Below are 21359 nucleotides of genomic sequence, written 5' to 3'. Positions count from 1 at the left end.
CATAAATTTATTACTCATCGAAGGTTTTTAATTTGCCACTTGAAATTTATTCCATCTTTTCCTGAATGTTTGTTTTCCTTCTATAGTAAATCTCTTAAAGGAAAATCCCGTGCATTCCTTGTGTATTCATTTACCTCAAAGTCTAGGCTATAATAATACATATTCAATTAACATAGAATACTAATATTAAGTTGAAATAAAAGGTTTATTATCATGTTTAATTTAATAGTATACCATATTCATATTTATGACATATTTATAATCATCTGATTCTCATCTCGGTTCTCTGCTTTTTAGAAATTTTTGAAATTCAGGTTTCTGAGCAATTGTGTAAAAACTTATAATGCAATTTTGTAATGTTCGCTGTGGAACTAAACTATTTTTAATCCCTAGGATGCCTTTAAACACATACTTAATTTTTCTTTAATTGATTGTTGTTTCAGTTTCCTGATATAAATTAGTAGCATATATATATATTACATACAAAAACATCATGCCCAGGGGCTGGGCGGTGGTGCACTGAGTTAAGCACACATAGTGCTAAGCATAAGGACCTGCCAAGGATCCCAGTTCAGGAACTCCCCACCTGCAGAGCGGGCCACTTCACACTCAGTGAAGCAAGTTATGCAGATGTCTTTTTCTCTCCCTCTCTATCTTCCCTTCCCCTCTCAATTTCTCTCTATCTTCCCAAAATAAGTGGCCGCAGAAGCAGTGGTTTCATAGTGCAAACACCAAGCCCCAGCAATAACCCTGGGGGATATATCCCTATAAGAAATATATAATAGGTAAGGGGAGATAGCATAATGGTTATATAAACAGACTCTCATGCCTGAGGCTCCTAAGTCCCAGGTTCAATCCCCTGCACCACCAGAAGCCAGAGCTGAGCAGTGCTCTGGTGTTTCTCTCTGTGTGTCTCTCTCTGTATCTCTCTCAAAAAAATTTTTAAAAGAATATTAAAAAAAAAAAGAAATGGAGATGCCTGTAGATCTGCCCCACCACTTATGAAGCTCCCCTCTTATAGGTGGGGACCAGAGCTTTGAGCATGCTAACATTTGTGCTCTACTGGGCACATCACTGTCCTAGTCCCTATACACAAAAAAGAAAAGAAAAGAAATATATGATGAGACAGATTCTGTAGGTCATAGGAAAACACTCAGGAACAAGACAGATAGTCTGTAAAAAGTGTTGCTGTCACAGTTTACTTGAGCCCTAAGAAAGAACTCAGATAGTCACTCAAACAGCAACACAAGGTGTTGGTTATCTTCTCCAGCTTTCAAGGCTGAATATTCAACATGTTTACTAAATTTTCTTCCGTTAGCATTAGACTTCTAAAAGCTCTACTTCCCTTTATTTAAACAGTAAATTGCTTGTTCTACATTTTTCTTTCATCAACATAGTATCTATAAAGAATAAAAGGTCATATAATTTTTTTTTCCTCCAGGGTTATTTCTGGAGCTAAATGCCTGCACTATGAGTCCACTGCTCCTGGAGGCCATTTTTCCCATTTTTGTTGCCATTGTTGTTGCCCTTCTTATTTTTATTGTTGCCATTGCTGTTGTTGCTGGATAAGACAGAGAGAAACCTAGAGAGGAGGGGAAGACAGAGAGGGGCAGAGAAAGATAGAAACCTGCAGACCTGCTTCACTGCCTGTGAAGTGACTCCCCTGCAGGTGGGGAGCCAGGGGCTTGAAACAGGATCCTTAAACTGGTCCTTGTGCTTCATACCATGTGTGCTTAACCCACTGCACCACCACTAGGCCCCCAGGTTATAGAATTTTATCTACATGTAATTGAGGAAATTTATAATAGTAACAAAATAGGTTAATTTTGACAAACAGTATAATATATTTTTACAAAGCTTGAATCCATTTAACAAACTAAAATTTACAAAGAAATATTAGTATTTTAATACAAGCAAAATTGTTACAAACAAGATTATATTAATATCATACATTGTATGTGAGATTTAAATATTTGAAAAAAATCTTCAGTATTTGTAGATCAAATGAACAAGTGTCAAATTAGAATTTACTACTTACCCCTTCATTTAGTTTATTCCCACTTTCTCCCTAATTTGCTGAATGCTTACAAGTTTTGTTGCATCAAGGTTTTTTGTTTGTTTGGTTGGTTGTTGTTTTATATGTGACAAGTATTATCTGATTCTACATTCTCTTCATTTCACATCAATATATGTGTTTGTTTTCTTTCACTCAGAAAAATAACTGAATAACTACAACTATAGCTTATTTGTATTTGAACTTTAGCACTTGCAAATATTTAAAACAGAGTCAGTAAGTGACACGTAAGTTTGACAAGTTGAACAGAAGAGCTATTGGAGAAAAAGGGAACAACTCTATCCCAGAACTTTCAGGAAATCTGTAGTCTAATTTCCTCTGGTTTCATTCTGCAAATATTTGATTTAGCAATTCTGTCATCTGTATTTAACTCTACTTCTTTTATCAACTCAGCTCCTCACTCTACTGGAGTTACACATGTAGCATATTTGGAGCCATCTGCTGCTGACATGTAGAAAGGTGGGGGTTTATCACCTCTTTCCCTTTCACATTTTGACTTAGATCATTCTTGATACACCGATATCTTAGAATAAAAATTAAACTCTTTTTACTAGTACCAAACTTCAGACATCAAGGCTTTTCCAGGCATTTTAATAACAAACAGAGACACATACATATAAGAACATGATATACAGGCACAATAAGATCCCATGACTGAAGAAAAAACTGAGAGCAAAAATTTTATTTAAAACCCAGTATGTACTCTGATGTCTGCTCCACATATTATGGATAATCTGGAGAAACAAGAGTCTATTCACAGTCTAAGCATCTGCAATAGTATTTTAGCACTGTGACTTTAGAAAGTAAATAGACTTCCTAAGAAAAATTATGATTTACTTGAAAGGAAGATGTTATAATGCTAAAATAGTTAATTCAGGTGAGAGGTAAAACAACTGTTAATTTGAGCTAAAATGAAATAAAGCAAGTGAAATTAACAAAAATAATATCTATATATATATATTTACATTCTACTTAGAATTTTTAAATTATTTTTTATTGAGGGAGTTTCATGCTCACAATGCAATCATTGACATATGCATACAATTTCATTATGTACCAGGCCCCAAAGTTTTCTTCCTCTTCTCCCTCCCTCCTCAGAGTCCTTTGATTTGGTGCAACACACCATGTCCAGTCCATGTTTAACTTTGTGTTCTCCCTCTCCCTCCCCTACTTTATTAATTCCTGATAATAAGTAAGATAATTTGATATTTGTCTTTCTCTTTTTGTCATAGCTCACTCAACATGATGTCCTCAAGTTTCATCCAAGAGGATGCAAGGAGACAACTATTCCATCATGTATATGTAGCACAGTTTTTTTTAATTATTAGTGATTTAATATTATGTCATATGTCAACAAGGGTATAATTCCACAACATTCCCACCTCCAGGGTTATGAATCCCCAGTCTCCCCACTGAAAACTACCACAGTTCCCCTAGGATTGTAGATATGGGTCAACCATCATCTGTACAACTGTCTACATTTGCACATAATTGCCCCCTTATTCTTCCAGGTCCATTCCTTTCTTATCCTCCAAGCCACATATAGCTGTATTGCTATATCCAAATGTCCCTCTCCTTTTCCTGCTCTCCCCCTTGGTACTGATGGAGCTGGAGTTCAGAGCCCTCTATTCTCTTCCTCCTATTGCTTCTCCCCCACTGGGAGAATGAATCAAGATTGTTTTGGGGTGCAGAGGGTAGTTCTGGCTTCCATAACTGCTTCTCCACTGGACATGGGTGCTGGCAGATCAATCCATATGCCCAGCCTGTTTCTATCCTTCCCTAGTAGTGATATATATGCGCGTGCACGTGCGTGCATGTGTGTGTGTGTGTGTGTGTGTGTGTGTGTGTGTGTGTGTGTGTGTATTCTGGGTCAGGTGGATGGAGGTAAATAGTTCATTTTAACCACAGACTTTTTTCAAGAATGGGAGCTACTCACTGCCCTAATCCAACTTTCTAGCCCTTTTCTCTACTTTGACACTATTTTCTCAGACAAATTTTTATCTAACTTCATGCTAGCTATCAAACTCAAGCAAAAACTACCACAGTTGTATGCCACTAGGAACATGCCTAAAATAGACTTACGAAATTTCTTCAAGCCTAAAATCCCTAATCTCATCTGCTCTGTTCCTACTTTTTGGTTCCCTGTTAATTAATCATTTTGTCTCACTTTATGTCCTTCTACTTTCCAGACTCTAAGTTGCAGATGCTACTATGATTCCATCCTGACTTCTCTGGGCAGAGATCACACCAAAGTATACTGCAATCTCGCCTCTCCAGAGCTCTAGCCTACAGAAAAAGAAACAAGGAACATTTAATTTCAGCAAGATAATACACAGTAAATCAGATTTAGAAGCATGACCCATAGAAATATGTGACAATTTTAAAACATGAAAAAGGAGGATGAAATGTATAGAGGATGTTCAAACAGAGAATGGTGAGACAAAAAATAGTTTATAAGACTCAGATGAATTTATATATAATGTTTTATATAAATAGTATATATATTTGTATACAGCACATGTTAATGCCTAGTTTATTGCATATTAATTTATGTCATTTTTCTTTATAGTACTTTTTTAGTCTTTCCTATACCTTTTTGTTTGTCTGTTTTTCTCATCGTTCTTATCATGTTGAGGTTCCTTAATTTAGTAGTTGTGTTTATGGACTCTTCTTTCTATCTGTTATCAAATGGCTTGCATTTCTCAGGAGGACTACTGCCAAATGTTTTGGTTCACATGTGCAATATAAAGAACTGATACACTTGAACTTACTAAAAAGGAAAACAAATAGTCAAACTAAGACTTCGTAAAACTATATTGCTATCCATGGGGGAAGGGGGAAGTCAAGGGGAGGGAAGAGAGCACAGAACTGTGGTAGTGGGTTTGGTGTAAGTGGAACTGTTCCCCTGTATTCTTATGAACTTGTAAGCCATTATTAAATATTTAATAAAATAAAAATTTAAATGAAAGTATATTCTGAACAAATTCATGTGAATACATTTGAAAATTATATGTAATATGCAAATACCTTGAAAACAAAAGTATAATAGTAAACACACACATATATGTGTGTGTGTGTATATATATATATATATATATATATAGTTTAATTGGGTGGTTAATGACTCACAGTACAGTTGTTTCTGGCACATGGGTACAAACTTAGGTCCTTTTCCACTACCAAGACCCATCATTCTCTTTAACCCCTCCTTTTCCCTCCTTCCCCAAAACCCTTTGCTTTGGTACAATACACCATATCCAGTCTCAGTTTCATTTTGTGTTTTCCTTTTCTGTATTTATTTCTTAAGTTTCACTAATAACTTGAATTTTCCAGTATTTGTCATCCTTTTGGCTCATCTCACTTAACATGACTTCTTCAAGTTCCACTGAAGAAGATACGGAAAATGAGATTTCATCATTTCTGACAGCTCAGTAGTATTCCATTGTGTACATGTTCCACAAATTTTTCAGTCATTCACCTGTCTTTGAACATCTGGATTACTATGAAGCCTGTGCTATTACAAATTAGTTAGCAGAGAAATTACTCACATAGAATCAGTAGTGATTTATTTTTAAATGAGTGTCTGTTATACTATTTGAAAACAAATCAACATAATTCATTATATTAATGGGAGAGCAAGAACAGTAGCATGCAGAAAAAAATTAGCTGAAAAAAATTTCAGAATTGGGCTATGAAATAGTTGACTTGCGTAATGTGCTGCTTGGCCATAAGCATGACCCAGGTGTGATCTCAATGCAGTGAGGAAAACTTCAGTGTTGTGGTCTCCTTTACTATCCAAATGCCTTTCTGTCTCTTAGAAAAAATTCAAAATTGACTTATAAACATACTCTTTAATGTTGTTTTATTCTGCACTGAAGTTATATAGTGAAACTTCTAATAATTTTTAATATGTATTCATTTATTCCCTTTTGTTGCTCTTGTTTTTATTGTTGTAGTTATTGTTGTTGTTGTTATTGATGTCATTTTTGGATAGAACAGAGAGAAATGGAGAGAGGAGGAGAGAAAGACAGATACCTGTAGACCTGCTTCCCCACTTGTGAAGCGATTCCTCTGCAGGTAGGGAGCCAGGGGCTCAAACCGGGATCCTTAGGCCAGTCCTTTTGCTTTGTGCCACCTGTGCTTAACCTGCTGCACTACCACCCAACTCCCTGAAACTTCTAATTCTAATCGTGGGTGTCCCTTCACCTCAATAGAAAAAAACTGAATTGCAGGAGTCCTGCCAGTCTTTGTAGTTTTTGGATTGCTGACATTTAAAATTAGCAAATTTTAAAAGAAGATGTTCAATAGAAGGCACAATCCTCTTACTAAATAACTTATACAAGTAAGGCAACATTAATTTTCTTCTTTCCACTAACTCAAGGATAAGTAGCTTTATGTATTTGAACATTATTTTTAAAAGAAATTAAAAAAATATTTTTTCTGTGATAGTAGTAGTTAGGGCTTGAACCCTGATTTTGATACAGGATAAAGTGTTAGATCTATCAGGTAAGTTATCCTCTAGGCTCCAGAAGTCTAGCTAATTTCAACTAGCATTTATACCACTGTACATACGTATGCATTACCATCGCATTGTTAATTACCTGATCTACTTTCAGAAGCATGATTCCTTATCCACTATTGTTTTAAATATTACTTAATATCTATGAATTCATTAAAGTAATAGGTAATTACAACAAATGACTTTAACAAACTAAATCAATATGACACCAAATTTAATAATTTACAAAATAGGAAATTTGCTATTTTCAGATGAGGTGGATTATCATTTGTAATGGACTTCACATATAAAATATATACTTAGATACCAAGTCCTCCTAATTTTATTTTAAATATTCATAAAATATGACAGTCGAGTAATTTAAGTCAAGTGACATTTACTAAGTTCTAATATATATCATAAAAACTCAGATCAATGAAGGAAATATAGAAGGTTTACAGTTACAAATGTGGTATCAAACAATATTCAAGCATTAGAAAACTATCTTGATCCACAAAAATCCACAGTGTGTCCTTGGCAGAAAGGAGTTGGCTTGATGTGATAATTTAATACTTATTGATTGCCAAGATAAAATGGCCAGGGACTGAAAATTCAAGGACAAAGAAAAGTACCAGAATACTAAATCAAATAGTTATCATGTATTGGTATTTTGGATTCCTCCTTGTTTAAACTAGACTTTTTTTCCCAATGCTTTCTTGTTAATGAAGAATATTTTTTGTATTGTCATGGAAGCTTTCCAAACCAAACAGAGATTTATTTTGTGCAATCTGATCTCTTGTCAAGTTTGTTAGAATATAGTTATTCTGTAAAAACATGCAATAGGTGTTTCATATACAACTGAACTGACCTACTCAATACCATATGAACTTTCAAAGCCAGGGCCGGGGCAGTGGCACACTGGGTTAAGTGCCCATAGAACAAAGCACGGGGACCCACTTAAGGATTCCAGTTTAAGCCACCAGGTCTCCACCTTCAGGGGGATCGTTTTACGAGTGATGAAGCAGGTCTTCAGGTGTTTATCTTTTTCTCCTCCTATCTATGTTCCCCTCCCCTCTCAATTTCTCTCTGTCCTATCCAATGGGGGAGGGGGCGTGGCCCCCAGGAACAATGGGTTTCTAGTCCCTGCATCAAGCCCTCAAGTGATAACTCTAGAGGCAAAAAACAAACAAAAAGCTTTCAAAGCCATCTTCAAAAAGTACGGGATACAGAGTTCTGGTGGTGGGAATTGTGTAGAATTGCACCCTTCTTATCCTCTGGTCTTGTCGGTATTTCCATTTTATTTTTATTTAAAATGGTGTTTCCATTTTATAAATATATATTTTAAAACGTGTGTGCATATTTGTCTCATTGGTTTGGTTTATCCACTGATTGAAAAGACTGACTGCATCTTGCAGTTTTCCAGTAAACTATGCCAGAATATAGCTATCATTAAAATTTTACAACACCCTAATATAGAAGTATAATTTATTGAAAAAAATAAATAAATGTAAGAATTAGATATTAAATCATTGCATTTTGTTGTTGTTTGTTACTAGACCTTTGTGTTCTCTTCTAGGGTTCACTGGCAATATAATAAATACTATGTATGAATCCAAAAGATGAGTCAGCTTTTCTGTTATGGAGGGAATTGTAATGTAGTAATTGACTGTTGCTAATATTCAGACAGACCTACAAATTTGAAGCACTGATTAGTTTAATCCATGGTAAGTAACTTATTGTTAAGCAAGCATAACAAATAAATTTTCTCTTTCACTTTTAATGTATTTGTCTTAGAAAATCTGTGCATACCGTGGGTATTTTATCATTAGCTGATTTGTAACTAAAATAATGATTTCCTTTTGATATATTATAAAAGCACAGATGACAAGAAAAAGACATAGGCTACCTGAGGTGAAAATATAAAGACATAATGTGTTTCTTTACTAAAGTAGAAAGTGCAGGGTCAAGTACTGATCTTCTCAGGATGAAATCCTTACCAGGTAATCAACTAAAGTCCGAGGAGAAATTAAAGAGAAAATCAATATTTCACCACTGAGTATTTTTAGAGTTTAAAATTATAGGACACAGAAGACTTTGACAGAAAGCAAATGAATGGTACAGTGTGTGTGTGTGTGTGTGTGTGTGTTATCTCTGAAATGCCTAAAAATGCTTCAATTGACAAAGCCATAGAAAAGGTTATCCAGAGTATGTAATTCTTTTTTTTTAGAATTTTATAAAATATTTATTATAAGAAGAAGGCATTGCTTCTGAAAGGATGGAGGATAAAGATTCAAGAATCTAAAGATATTCTTTCTTTATGAATTTCTGTGGAGCTGGGGTTTCACACATTCATGATTTCATTGCTCACAGATCACTTTTTCTTTTTCTTTTTTTCTTTTTTAGTTAAGAAAGGATTAATTAACAAAACCATAGGGTAGGAGGGGTACAACTCCACACAATTCCCACCACCCAATCTCCATATCCCACCCCCTCCTCTGATAGTTTTCCCATTCTCTATCCCTCTGGGAGCATGGACCCAGGGTCATTGTGGGTTGTAGAAGGTGGAAGGTCTGGCTTCTGTAATTGCTTCCCCGCTGAACATGGGCGTTGACTGGTCAGTCCATACTCCCAGTCTGCCTCTCTCTTTCCCTAGTAGGGTGGGTCTCTGGGGAAGCTGAGCTCCAGGACACATTGGTGGGGTCTTCAGTCAAGGGAAGCCTGGCAGGCATCCTGATGACATCTGGAACCTGATGACTGAAAAGAGAGTTAACATACAAAGCCAAACAAATTGTTGAGCAATCATGGACCCAAAGCTTGGAATAGTGGAGAGGAAGTGTTAGGGGGATACTCACTGCAAACTCTAGTGTACTTCTGCTTTCAGGTATATATTTTGCAGTAGTTTATGGATACGTGTGAACATATGCTCTCTCTCACAGAAGCTGGTGTATATCTAGGTTTTAGGACTTTGTTAGAAAGTGAACCACCTGAGATGGAATTAGAGTATACTATGAAAGGAAAGGTCTCACCAGAGTAATGAAGCTGAAGGGTTGTCATTCCACACGCGAAGTCTCTGGACACAGTCTGAAGTGAAGCATGTTGAGGTGGCCATCATTGCGTTGGTTAGGTTGTGATCGGCAGATGCAATATTGTTTGACATGGATTGGGAGAGGCATATGGGAAAGTGGGCCCTATCCAAGGGTTCCAGAACTGGGGGAAGTAGAGGCTCTATAGTGGAGATGTGAGGTTCCTGCTGTCTTAGGGTTCAAAAAGACAATCAATAGTTAATGTTATCATCACATTAATTGGTAATTGGGTTAACTTTGAAAAGTCCTTTTGTTAGGGTTTGCTGTACAGTACCCAGTATCTTGTATAAAGCTGTGCTATTGGTTGCTTCTGATCTACTTGGTCTAGGCTTTTGAGAGAGTCTGCAAATCAATTACACAGCCTATATATTAAAAAGATTCAGTTTGTATTTTGAAAAACTTCGAGACATACAATCAATTTTCCCCCCTCGTATTAATTAACTAGTGATTTATATGACTGCATTTTACTAGGAGTGTACATAAACACCATTCCCACCACGAAAATACTGTGACACATCCCTCCCACCCACTCCCACCGCCCACTGGCCCAGGAAGCTGCATGTCTACCCCTCACCGCAGGGTTTTTACTTTGGTGCCCTATTTACAATTTGGACCAAAATTCTTTATGGGGTGCAGAAGGTGGCATAAAGAGCTCAGCAAACTTAGCACCAAAAAAGCAAATGACCCCATCCAAAAATGGGCAGAGGATATGAACAAAACATTCACCCCAGAGGAGATCCAAAAGGCTAACAAACATATGAAAAACTGCTCTAGGTCACTGATTGTCAGAGAAATGCAAATTAAGACAACACTAAGATACCACCTCACTCCTGTAAGAATGGCATACATCAAAAAGGACAGCAGCAACAAATGCTGGAAACGATGTGGGGACAGAGGAACCCTTTTTCATTGCTGGTGGGAATGTAAATTGGTACAGCCTCTGTGGAGAGCAGTCTGGAAAACTCTCAGAAGGCTAGACATGGACCTTCCATATGATCCAGTAATTCCTCTCCTCGGGTTATATCCTAAGGACTCCATAACACCCAACCAAAAAGAGGTGTGTACTCCTATGTTCATAGCAGCACAATTCATAATAGCTAAAACCTAGAAGCAACCCAGGTGCCCAACAACAGATGAGTGTCTGAGAAAGCTGTGGTATATATACACAATGGAATACTATGCAGCTATCAAGAACAATGAACCCACCTTCTCTGACCCATCTTGGACAGAGCTAGAAGGAATTATGTTAAGTGAACTAAGTCAGAAAGATAAAGATGAGTATGGGATGATCCCACTCATCAACAGAAGTTGAGAAAGAAGATCTGAAAGGGAAACTAAAAGCAGGACCTGACCAAATTGTAAGTAGGGCACCAAAGTAAAAACCCTGTGGTGAGGGGTAGATATGCAGAGTATGTAATTCTAATAACTGTTTTTGACTTGTCTTTTCTTTATTTTGAACACAAAGACAAAATATATTTCCTGTATAGGCACTGTCTTTATCTTTTACTGCTAAAATAATTAGAACAAAATGAAAACTGATTCAAAGAAGAGATATTTTCCAATATTCAAATAGCTAGAAACAACCACAGGCAATATAATGGGTGCACTGAGTCCTTCAGATGTTTTACTTCACAAAATGGACTAACAACTTCAATAAATTCTATTTATTATGTTCTTAAAAACTGGTCAAAACTGAATGCTAGAGTAATTGTTGATATTTAGGTCAAATCATTAACAGAGGTGTTAAAATTTTTGTTTTCCCACCTGCATCAAGATTTTACATGACTAAATTTGCATTTTACTACTTAGACTGTCTATGTGTGAGTGTGCTAGTTATTCTTTTTTATACTTATGTGAATTGTCAGTATGTCTGCTAATATATTACATTCTTCCCCAATAGTTCTGTCCCTTTTCTATACATGTATCATGCATTTCACATAGAACAAGATAATTTTTCAAGATCTCTCCAGAACTCATATGCTTCACAGTCTTGGAGGTGTGAGGTTGTTTTCTAAATATTTTTACTTACCTATATATAATTATGGTTTTGCATCTTATCTTTTTTTTCTGGTGGGTGAGAAACTGCCTTGACCTAAATTAACTAAATGCTAGGGGTAGGGTGATGGGGAGGGAGGGCTTTAAAAATAAACATTTAATCTGTTCATAATTTAATTATGACATGTTAATATGTTCGTATTTAAATATGTTATATGACAGCTTTATATTATTAGAAAATACATTCTCTTGCTTTTATGTATGGTTTGCTTGACATTTCTCGGTGGGGTCTGTTACAGAGCAAAAATCAAATCTCCATCCACTGAAAGGAAGCAAAAGATGTTTATTTACAAATTGCAGTCCGGGCCGAGTGGTGACTGATGTTAGTCTACCAAGCTCGACCCTGAACAAGGCTCAAACCACACAAATTATAGGATTCTAGAGTACATCTTGGGTGGGGAATATGCAAAACTAGAATTCTATCACACATTCAATAGCATTTTACAGAAAATGCAGGATCCAATCATTTCAGACATTGCAATACCCTAAGTAGTCTATAAGAATTCTTTAATTTCAAGCCTTTATGCAAAATAGGGTCACCACACTTTCTCGTTGTCAGCTAAGACCACCGGGCTATCAGCTCCCTCGACCTTGAGCAAGTGGTTGGGTTTCAAGGACTTGGCTAGGCTAGCTATTCTCTTTAAGACAAACAATAGGTGGCTTACATCTTGGTGTGTGGGTTTTGTCTAGCCCCCCTTTTTACAGAAATTTTCCACTGCAGGCAGAAAAGCAACTATACTTACAACTCATGCTTAAAATTTTACTTAAAGCAATTTTAAAGTTACTGCTTCTGACAGGGTTAATATTTGAAGTGATAAGTTATGATGGATAACTTAAACAAATGGGTATTTCACAATATTTATTATTTACTTTTTAAAACTGAGTATATTGCCAGTGTTTTTCATACTATATTGGGAAATGTGTTTCTTGAAACTTCTTATGCTGATGCTGTTTTGACTTGCTTCCTATAAACTTAAATAAATTTCCATTCCGCCATAAAGGGAATGGCATTACTTGCTTTGTTTTGGGGAAAAAAGGAAAAAAAAAAAAACCCTTAGAATTTGGTCTCTTATTTCAAAAGATGGGTATCTTTATAAAAAAAAAAATGGAACCGGGCGGTAGCACATCGGGTTAAGCACATGTGGCACAAAGCTCAAGGACAGGTGATAAGGATCCCAGTTAAAGCCCCTACTCGCCACCTGTAGGGGAGTCGCTTCACAGGCCAGCTGTGAAGCAGGTCTGCAAGTGTCTATCTTTCTCTCTCCCTCTCTATTTTCACCTCCTCTTTTCATTTATCTCTGTCCTATCTAAAAAAAAAAAAAAAAAAAACAAATTTCACTATAACTCCCAAACTAACTCATACACACAGATCTTGGTTGTTCTAATTTTGAAAAATCAAGCCAGTAGAAAATCTTTCCCTTTATGTTTTCCCTGTGTTTATTGTCTATTTCATCTTTATTTTAGCAATTTAGAAGTTTTGCTGGTATTTAAGTCAACTTGATGTCTTGGGTATTCATGTAGAAATTGTTCTTTGTTTTTCAGACATATGCAAAGCACATTTTTATCATTTATTTTTTAATTTTTATTATTTATTTTCCCTTTTGTTGTCCTTGTTGTTTTACTGTTTTTGTAGTTATTATTGTTGTTAATGATGTCATCATTGTTGGATAGAACAGAGAGAAATGGAGAGAGGAGGGGAAGACAGACGGGGAGAAAAAGACACCCACAGACCTGCTTCACCACTTGTGAAGCGATTCTCCTGCAGGTGGGGAGCCTGGGGCTTTAACTGGGATCCCTGCATCAGTCCTTCAGTTTTGTGTTACCTACGCTTAACCTGCTGTGCTACCGCCAGACTCCCGCAAAGCACATTTCTATGAAATGTGTATCACATTACAACTCCTAAAAATAGAACCAATCCCATTCCTGAAGCCTCCACCTAACTAGATAATTTCATTCCAAAGTTTCCTTCACTAAAATACCCTCATATCAGTTCATGAAAATTGGATTAAATTCTAATAAAAGTCTTCTTTAGATCTACTCTGTGTCATAGAATTAAAGGGAGAAATGTGTAGAAATATACATATTATGTTACAAGGCTCTAGGGCTTACTCTAGGTCCTGATCTCCATATATAGTATAAAATTGATGTGACTAAGATCACAAAAGTAGATTTATAAGCAGGCAAATTGACACCACCAATGACCCTAGTTAAACAATTCCCAGGTGTGTAAAAAAATATATATATATCCATAATGGATAATTTTAAGTACAGTAAATAGTTAAGTTTAGAAACAATAAACAATATCTAGAATATCTTCTACCTAGAAGATAGTCAATCATGTTACACATAGAGGAAATAAATATTACCAAGTTTTTTCCATAAACTTCTTCATAAATTATAATGTACTTCTTGACAATTGTGAAACACCTAATCCCTCAGAAATTAGTTTTACAACTATAGATTCTGCCTGACTAGTTATATATTGAAAGGTTTCTGTCTAATTTAGAAATTAACATTGCATTTATTGTTCTCATGTCTTGTCTTCATACTTAAGAGCAATCAACCACATACCCAAGGGAAATTCTGTCCTATATTCTATTTAATGGTAGCAGAATCTGTGAATAAAGATATAGGTAAAATAGTAATTGTGTATTTTAAATTTTTTCTGTGTCTACATGAAGTGAAAGTCTACCTGGCATGGGATTACCATGAGTTTCACCACATGATAAAAAAGTCCATGAAAAGGTGACCACTGACTCAGAGAATGTAGAACCACACAAAGCTAAGGAAATGTATAGATAAGATGACAAATGCCAACTGCTTTGTGTTGTAATGATAAGAATGGCTTATTTACAAAAACTTCCATTATAACTTCTCTTCCCCATCCATGCCTCATGGTAGATGTTTAGCCAAAACACTAAATTGATTCCAAATCTGATCACTTTTTTTCATAGTTATGAATATTATGCAGCATTCAGCTCTGTGAATCTTGGAAATTTCCAACAGTTCCAATTTCTATACTCAACAAAACAAATAAAATATGTGTGTACACCCATATGTTTTCTCCTTCAGTTTTATGAGAGCCAATTTTCCTTGAAATAAAATTTGAGCTCACTAGCCATGAAAAGTGCAGAGGATGTACAATTACCACTCCTTTGGTAGTTTTCCCAGTGGCTGTGTTCAGGGTAGTTAGCAAACTACTACAAAGAAAAGAAAACTGTGACATAGGCAAGCTCAATTTCCTTCTTTCCTTAGACAGAAAATGATACTTCCATTGACCTCAGTTCACTTGCTAGCACATTTCAGACTTAGGATACTGAAGGGGTAAACTTCTGGAGCAAAACCAGTTCTCCAGTTCTCTGAATAGCTATCAAAACACATCAATTTTAGATCAGAGCAGGAACATATTACAGGAAACAATCTACTATGTCTGTTACCCTGCAAGAGCCTAAATCTGTCTCAAAATGAAGTTGCTAAAGTAGAGTTTTGTCCCTTCATTTTTAGAAGATCGATATATGTGAATTTTCTCACTATTGTCCTTTTATCTCTAGCATCATATTCCAATAAAGACTTGCTCTTTTTATTCAGAGTAAGCCATGACCTCTTTCCTTTAGTCTATTTTATGTTCCACATTAGTGCTTTTTATATTCATAAAAGGAAGTGAATGAAAGGCATTCTTGTCTGTTCTAAATAGAGATGAGTCATGATTTCATATGTTGAAATATACAATATATAAAGCAAATTGTACTATGACAGCAGCTTGGCAGAAATGAGTTGCATTATTTTCCTGAATTAGTGACTACAAAAACATTTTTAGTAGTTGTTATTTACCATAAATCTTGCATATAGGCAAAATTCAATAATATTTTTATAATATTGAACTCAAAGATCTGAAAAAGATGACTCAAAGTCATCTTCCAACATTAATAATGTTTCCATAGAAAAATAATTCAGATAATACTATGAACTAAAGATAATGAGAAGATAATATGCACAGTTCAGGGAATCCTTGATGGATATTGAGGGAAAATACTGTGAACACATTTTTTTCAGGTAATGCAACTGGTAGTAATTCATCTAAAACACATTAATTATTAAAATTCTATGCACTAGAGACTGCTGATTTAAAAAAAACTCATCCCCTCTTCTTCCTGGGTCAGAACTAGACTATAGTACTCGGGCTCCATTAAAATGAAATGTGGCCACTTGACTACCCTCTGTAGAATATGAGTAGAAACAATATGCACTACCTTCCATACTGACCATAGACAGTCCCTGTGTGCACCTACCTCTGGATGGTGATATATTATTTTCACGTGCCAATAACTGTTCTGTAAACTTATGCACCACCCCCACCAGGCTCAATGAAATGATTAAAAGAAACTTTCCTGGGTGTATTGCTCAAGACTTTTTCCCCAGGTATGTCTCTGGCAGAGTGCAGAATAGCAAAACAAAGAGGAATAGACATTGAATAAACACACATATGTTGTTAAAAATCACTATTAAGACTTCATGTGCATAATAAGCTTCTACTGGCTGGTAGTAATAAAGAAGAATTTTTGTATGTGGTGTTACTGATAATGCTCCTAAAAATCAGATCTCACAAATAAAACAACTATAAACTTTTGATAAAATTAAAAAGTATATATATATATATATATATATCCTTGATCATAAACAAATGCAGGCTAATTATAAAAGGGAATTAACTCTTGAAGAAAGGAAAAAACATGCACTGAGTTGACACTGTACTGTTTAATACCATAATTCCTGTAGGATATTTCTTTTGTTTCTTGCCTGAACAAAAAATAAATAAATAAATAAATAAATAAATAAATAAATAAATAAATAAATAAGAGAAAAAGCACCAAAAAATGATAGGAAAACCTTGGCGGGGGGGGGGGGAAGGAAGATATAAATAGGCAGTCAGATTTTGTATAAAATTCTCTAGATTATCCTTTAATTATGCACACATATGTAAGATTCAAAGATAGAAAAAGGTGGCATAAGGATCCTGGTTCGAACCCCGGCTCCCCACCTGCAGGGGAGTCGCTTCACAGGCGGTGAAGCAGGTCTGCAGGTGTCTATCTTTCTCTCCTCCTCTCTGTCTTCCCCTCCTCTCTCCATTTCTCTCTGTCCTATCCAACAATGACAACAACAATAATAACTACAACAATAAAACAACAAGGGCAACAAAAGGGAATAAATAAATAAAATAAAATATTTTTAAAAAAAAGATAGAAAAAGGTAAAATAACTAAGCTGTAATTCAAAACTATTAGGCAGAGAATATATTTTGTCCATTCAAGTTAACTGTTTGTTAAGGAAGTGAAAAAAAAAATACTTTGAAAGACTATAGCAGAATTTAGGCTACCCATAGAAAAACATAAAATTCATAATATTCAGATTATAATTTAAGGTTATGAAAATTGAAAAGAAGTAGAAAAATATAAACAAAAGAGGAAAAAGCAATAGAAGAACAATACAGTTATATTAAAAGTATTAAAGAATATAAATCAGCTAGTTAATATTATTAACTAACAGATAAAAACAGTAACATTTGGTATTTGTCCCTCCCTGGTTTATCTCATTTAATGTCATTCCTCCAAGTTCTAGGAAGATAAGACAAAGGAGATGATTTCATCATTTTTAATAGCTGACCTCTAATACAAATAAAATATACTAATGAAAAAAGACCATAAAGGAAGTCAATAATACATTAGTATTTGTAACTTGTAAGGAGTTTGTAGCTGTGGGTTGACTTTTTTCAGATAGAGGGAAAAACAGAGATAGATAAAGGGAAATATACCACAGCACCAAAAATTTTTCAAGTGTGATGACGGCCAAGTTCTAACCTGGGTCAGGTATATGGCAAGGTAGACGCACTATTAGCATTTCTACTGAAGAAGAAATGGATTATACTGTATCAAAACTATCATTTGTTGAATATTTATATTTAAATGTATTTGGTGAGTTAGTTATTACTAAGAAGCTTGGGGCTGAAATATAATATAAATCTTAAAAATTCAGTCCATGTGATCGGGAAATGACAACTGTTAAGCAATGAAATTTCAATCCTGGAGTTCCTGGTTTTATCCCCAGCATTGCATATACCAGAGTGGTAGTCTGGCTTCCTATTTCTCACTGTGTGTGTGTGTGTGTGTGTGTGTGTGTGTGTGTGTGTGTGTGTGTGTGTGTGTGTTATGTGATGTGATGTGAAACTCTCTCATATGTAGTAAATAAAAATAAATCTTAAAGGAGTGGGGTGGTGGAACACCTGGTTAGGTGCACAAGTTACAATGCACAAGGACCCAGGTTCAAGCTTTGTGAATGGTGAAGCAGTGCTACAAGTGTCTCTCTATTTCTCTCCTTTTCTACCTCCCTCTTCTTTCTACATTTTTGGCTGTCTGTATACAATAGGTAAATAAATACAATAAAAATATTTTTTAAAATCAGTGTTAAATTTTTATGGACACAATTTACTGATTTTTTATTATCTCACATTCAGTAATATAAAAAAATACCTTTTAAGTTTTAATAGAGCAAATACAGCAAACAAGAAATTCCTCTAAGTATTTCCATATTCACTATTATTTATTACCAGGAATCTGATGATTAGTGTGGTCAAATCAAATTTATCAATGTTACTATCAGATTTCTATTGAAGTCCTGAGAAATCAGAAAACTTGTTCTACAGAGACGGTAAAAGTCTTGAAAAAGCTCTATTTCCTAACTTAAAACAGCTCCAAATCTGAGAACCAGGCTGTATGGCATTAAATTCAGCCATCTAAGTCTGAATATGTCTACTTACCAGCCACAAGCACTAGAGGAGGGAAAAATTAAATCTGTATCCTCTTACTTTCAGATATTGCTTAAGTATAGCAGAATTGCAAAACTTAAACCATACACAAAACCAAACAGCAAGGGAATCAGAGTCTGGGAATTAGAGTTCAAAGACATCTAATTTCTCAACAGAGATCAGAGTACAAGCTGATTAAGGTGAAATAGAAAATTTGCTCAACAAACAAAGACAAATTCACAGGAATATTGTAAACATGAAGACATGAGGCATACAACAATCTCAAATTTACAACAGTCAAATATGAAAGAAACTTAAATATCAAATGGTATATGATTAAGGAAGTTATCAACTATATAATTAATGAAATGCTGCTTTGTAATTTAAAAGGTAAGATTGTAGTGAGTCGGGCAGTGGCATAGTTGGTTAAGCACATGTGGTCCAAAGCACAAGGACTGGCATAAGGATCCCGGTTCGAGCCCCCGGCTCCCCACCTGCAGGGGAGTCACTTCACAAGTGGTGAAGCAGATCTGCAGGTGTCTATCTTTCTCTCCCCCTCTCTGTCTTCCCCTTCCTCTCTCCATTTCTCTCTGTCCTATCCAACAACAATGACAACAATGTTAAACAACAAGGGCTACAAAAATGGAAAATAAATGAATATAAATTTTTTTAAAATTAAATAAAAAATAAAAGGTAAGATTGTATCATTTGGAACAAAATGGATGACCTAGAGGTGACTGTACTAAATAATATAAAGTAAAGAAGTTAAGGACAACTATGAGATATTTCTTGCATGTGTAATATAGATGGCTAAAGCAAACAAAATTGAAAAAGAAAAGTTGCTTAAATTATTCCCTAAACTTTGTGGGAACAGTGGTGATTATCAGAGGGGTGCAGCCTAGGACTTTGGCAGAAGATTGGTGACTTATAGACACCATCTATGCTTATGAAACCCTATTCCTGAAATTTTATAATTTTTTGAAACATTTAAATATCTAACAATAAATTTTCATTTATAGCATTACTCAATTCTTTTCTCTTGTCATGAACACAAATCTCTAGATCCACAACTGAATAGGTTAGTCATAATAATCTTATTTAATCTACTGAATTTTATGAGATGATGTTCTCACCCAAAACCCAGAAAAGCTATTGCAAAGAATCTCCAAGAAGATGAGGGGAAAAGACAATCTCAATATCTTGGGGAACAATGGGAGGCAGGATCCTGGAAAGGAATCTCCAAACTCCTGACCATTTCTGTTACAAAAGCCACAATAGTTGCTTACCTTGTGTTAATAGGTAAGCATGATAAGCAATTTGACAGCGAAAGAGTATGAAGCACTGAACACAGTTATATGAAGTCCCTTAGAGCTTTTGTAATAATTGGGGAATCTGGAAGGAAGACAAAAAAGTGAGGCCCTGTTTATATTCTGGTGAGAAACAATGAACCAGCAAAAAAAAAAAAAAAAAAAGACATGTCTAATTTTTGTTAGTCACATAAACCCAAGACCTGTGGGGATTTGGGTTACACATAGATGGACTCAACTCCATTTTTGTCAAATCAACAGTCCAGCAAACATTAGAATCACATTCTTCTGCTACAAATTTGGAAGGAAAGTCTAGTGGCAAGAATTAACTACAACACTTAATCTTACCAGAATTATTCCTGGAAAATTAAACAAATTCAACTAGCTCCTTAAAAATATTCCTTCCACGTCTTCTTTGGAAAAGTGCTCCAATCAGAAGCTTCTAAACATTAATATCTACTTGAATTTATGAAAGAACAAAAAGAAAGTCCTGCAAGTAGACAAAGGATACTACCACTAATAATAGTTTTTCTGTCCCTTATTATTCTGGAAAGATTTTTCAGATTCTTATTTAAAAGTCAGGTCAGTTATTTCCTCTAGTATGGCATTTAGTGTGTGTAATAATTCTTCCATTCAGTTTTATTACCTTGAAGTAGTTACTCTTATTATCAACATTTTGTAAGTGAAGAAACAGACTAAGAAAGGTTAAATACCTTGTCTGACTCTCTATTCATGTCAGCTAAAAATTACATCTTTCCCAGAAATATCAGATATCAAATATATTGCCTATCCTGACTCATAAATGAAGAAAAGAATCTTAAAACCAAATATGATAGTTGTCTTATTTGTTTAGAAATTTTGTCCATGAAACATGTATAATGTCTTCTCTAAAAAACTGGCTACTCTACATTTGGCCCACTTTTAATTGGGTTATTTATTCATGGTTCAACATATGGAAGTCAATCAATGTCATCCACAACATCAATAAAAGCAAAACTAAAAACCACATGATTATCTCAAGAGATGCAGAGAAAGCATTTGATAAAATCCAACATCCATTCATGCTCAAAACGCTAAAAAAAAAAAAAAGGGAATAGATGGGGAATTCATCAAGAGAGTGGAATACATACAGAGCAAACCTACAGCCAAAAACATACCCAATGGACAGAAGCTGAAAGCATTCCCCCTCTGATTGGGAACTAGACAGGGCTGTCCATTATCACCTATACTCATCAATATAGTATTGGAGGTTGTCGTCAGAGTTCAAAGCCCCAGTAGGTCGGGCTGGCTTCGCGGAGGGAGACAAGCAATCAGGGATATAAGGCTGATCAGAGAAGCAGTATTTCTTTATTGACGAGCATAAGTTCAAAAAAACTAATCTAATCTAATCACCACACAATTCTGTCCTGCATCTTTCCCCTCCGGTGGCAGCATCAGGAACCCAGGAAGTATCTAGGATAGGGGGCAGGGAGAAGCAAGAAGCGTGGAACTAGCAAGGACTAAACTAAAATTTCCCGGAGGCAGGGGGAGTGAGACCAAACCAA

Source organism: Erinaceus europaeus, chromosome 5, assembly GCF_950295315.1.
Source record: "Erinaceus europaeus chromosome 5, mEriEur2.1, whole genome shotgun sequence".
Taxonomy (NCBI): domain Eukaryota; kingdom Metazoa; phylum Chordata; class Mammalia; order Eulipotyphla; family Erinaceidae; genus Erinaceus; species Erinaceus europaeus.
Note: the sequence above shows the minus strand (reverse complement) of the source record.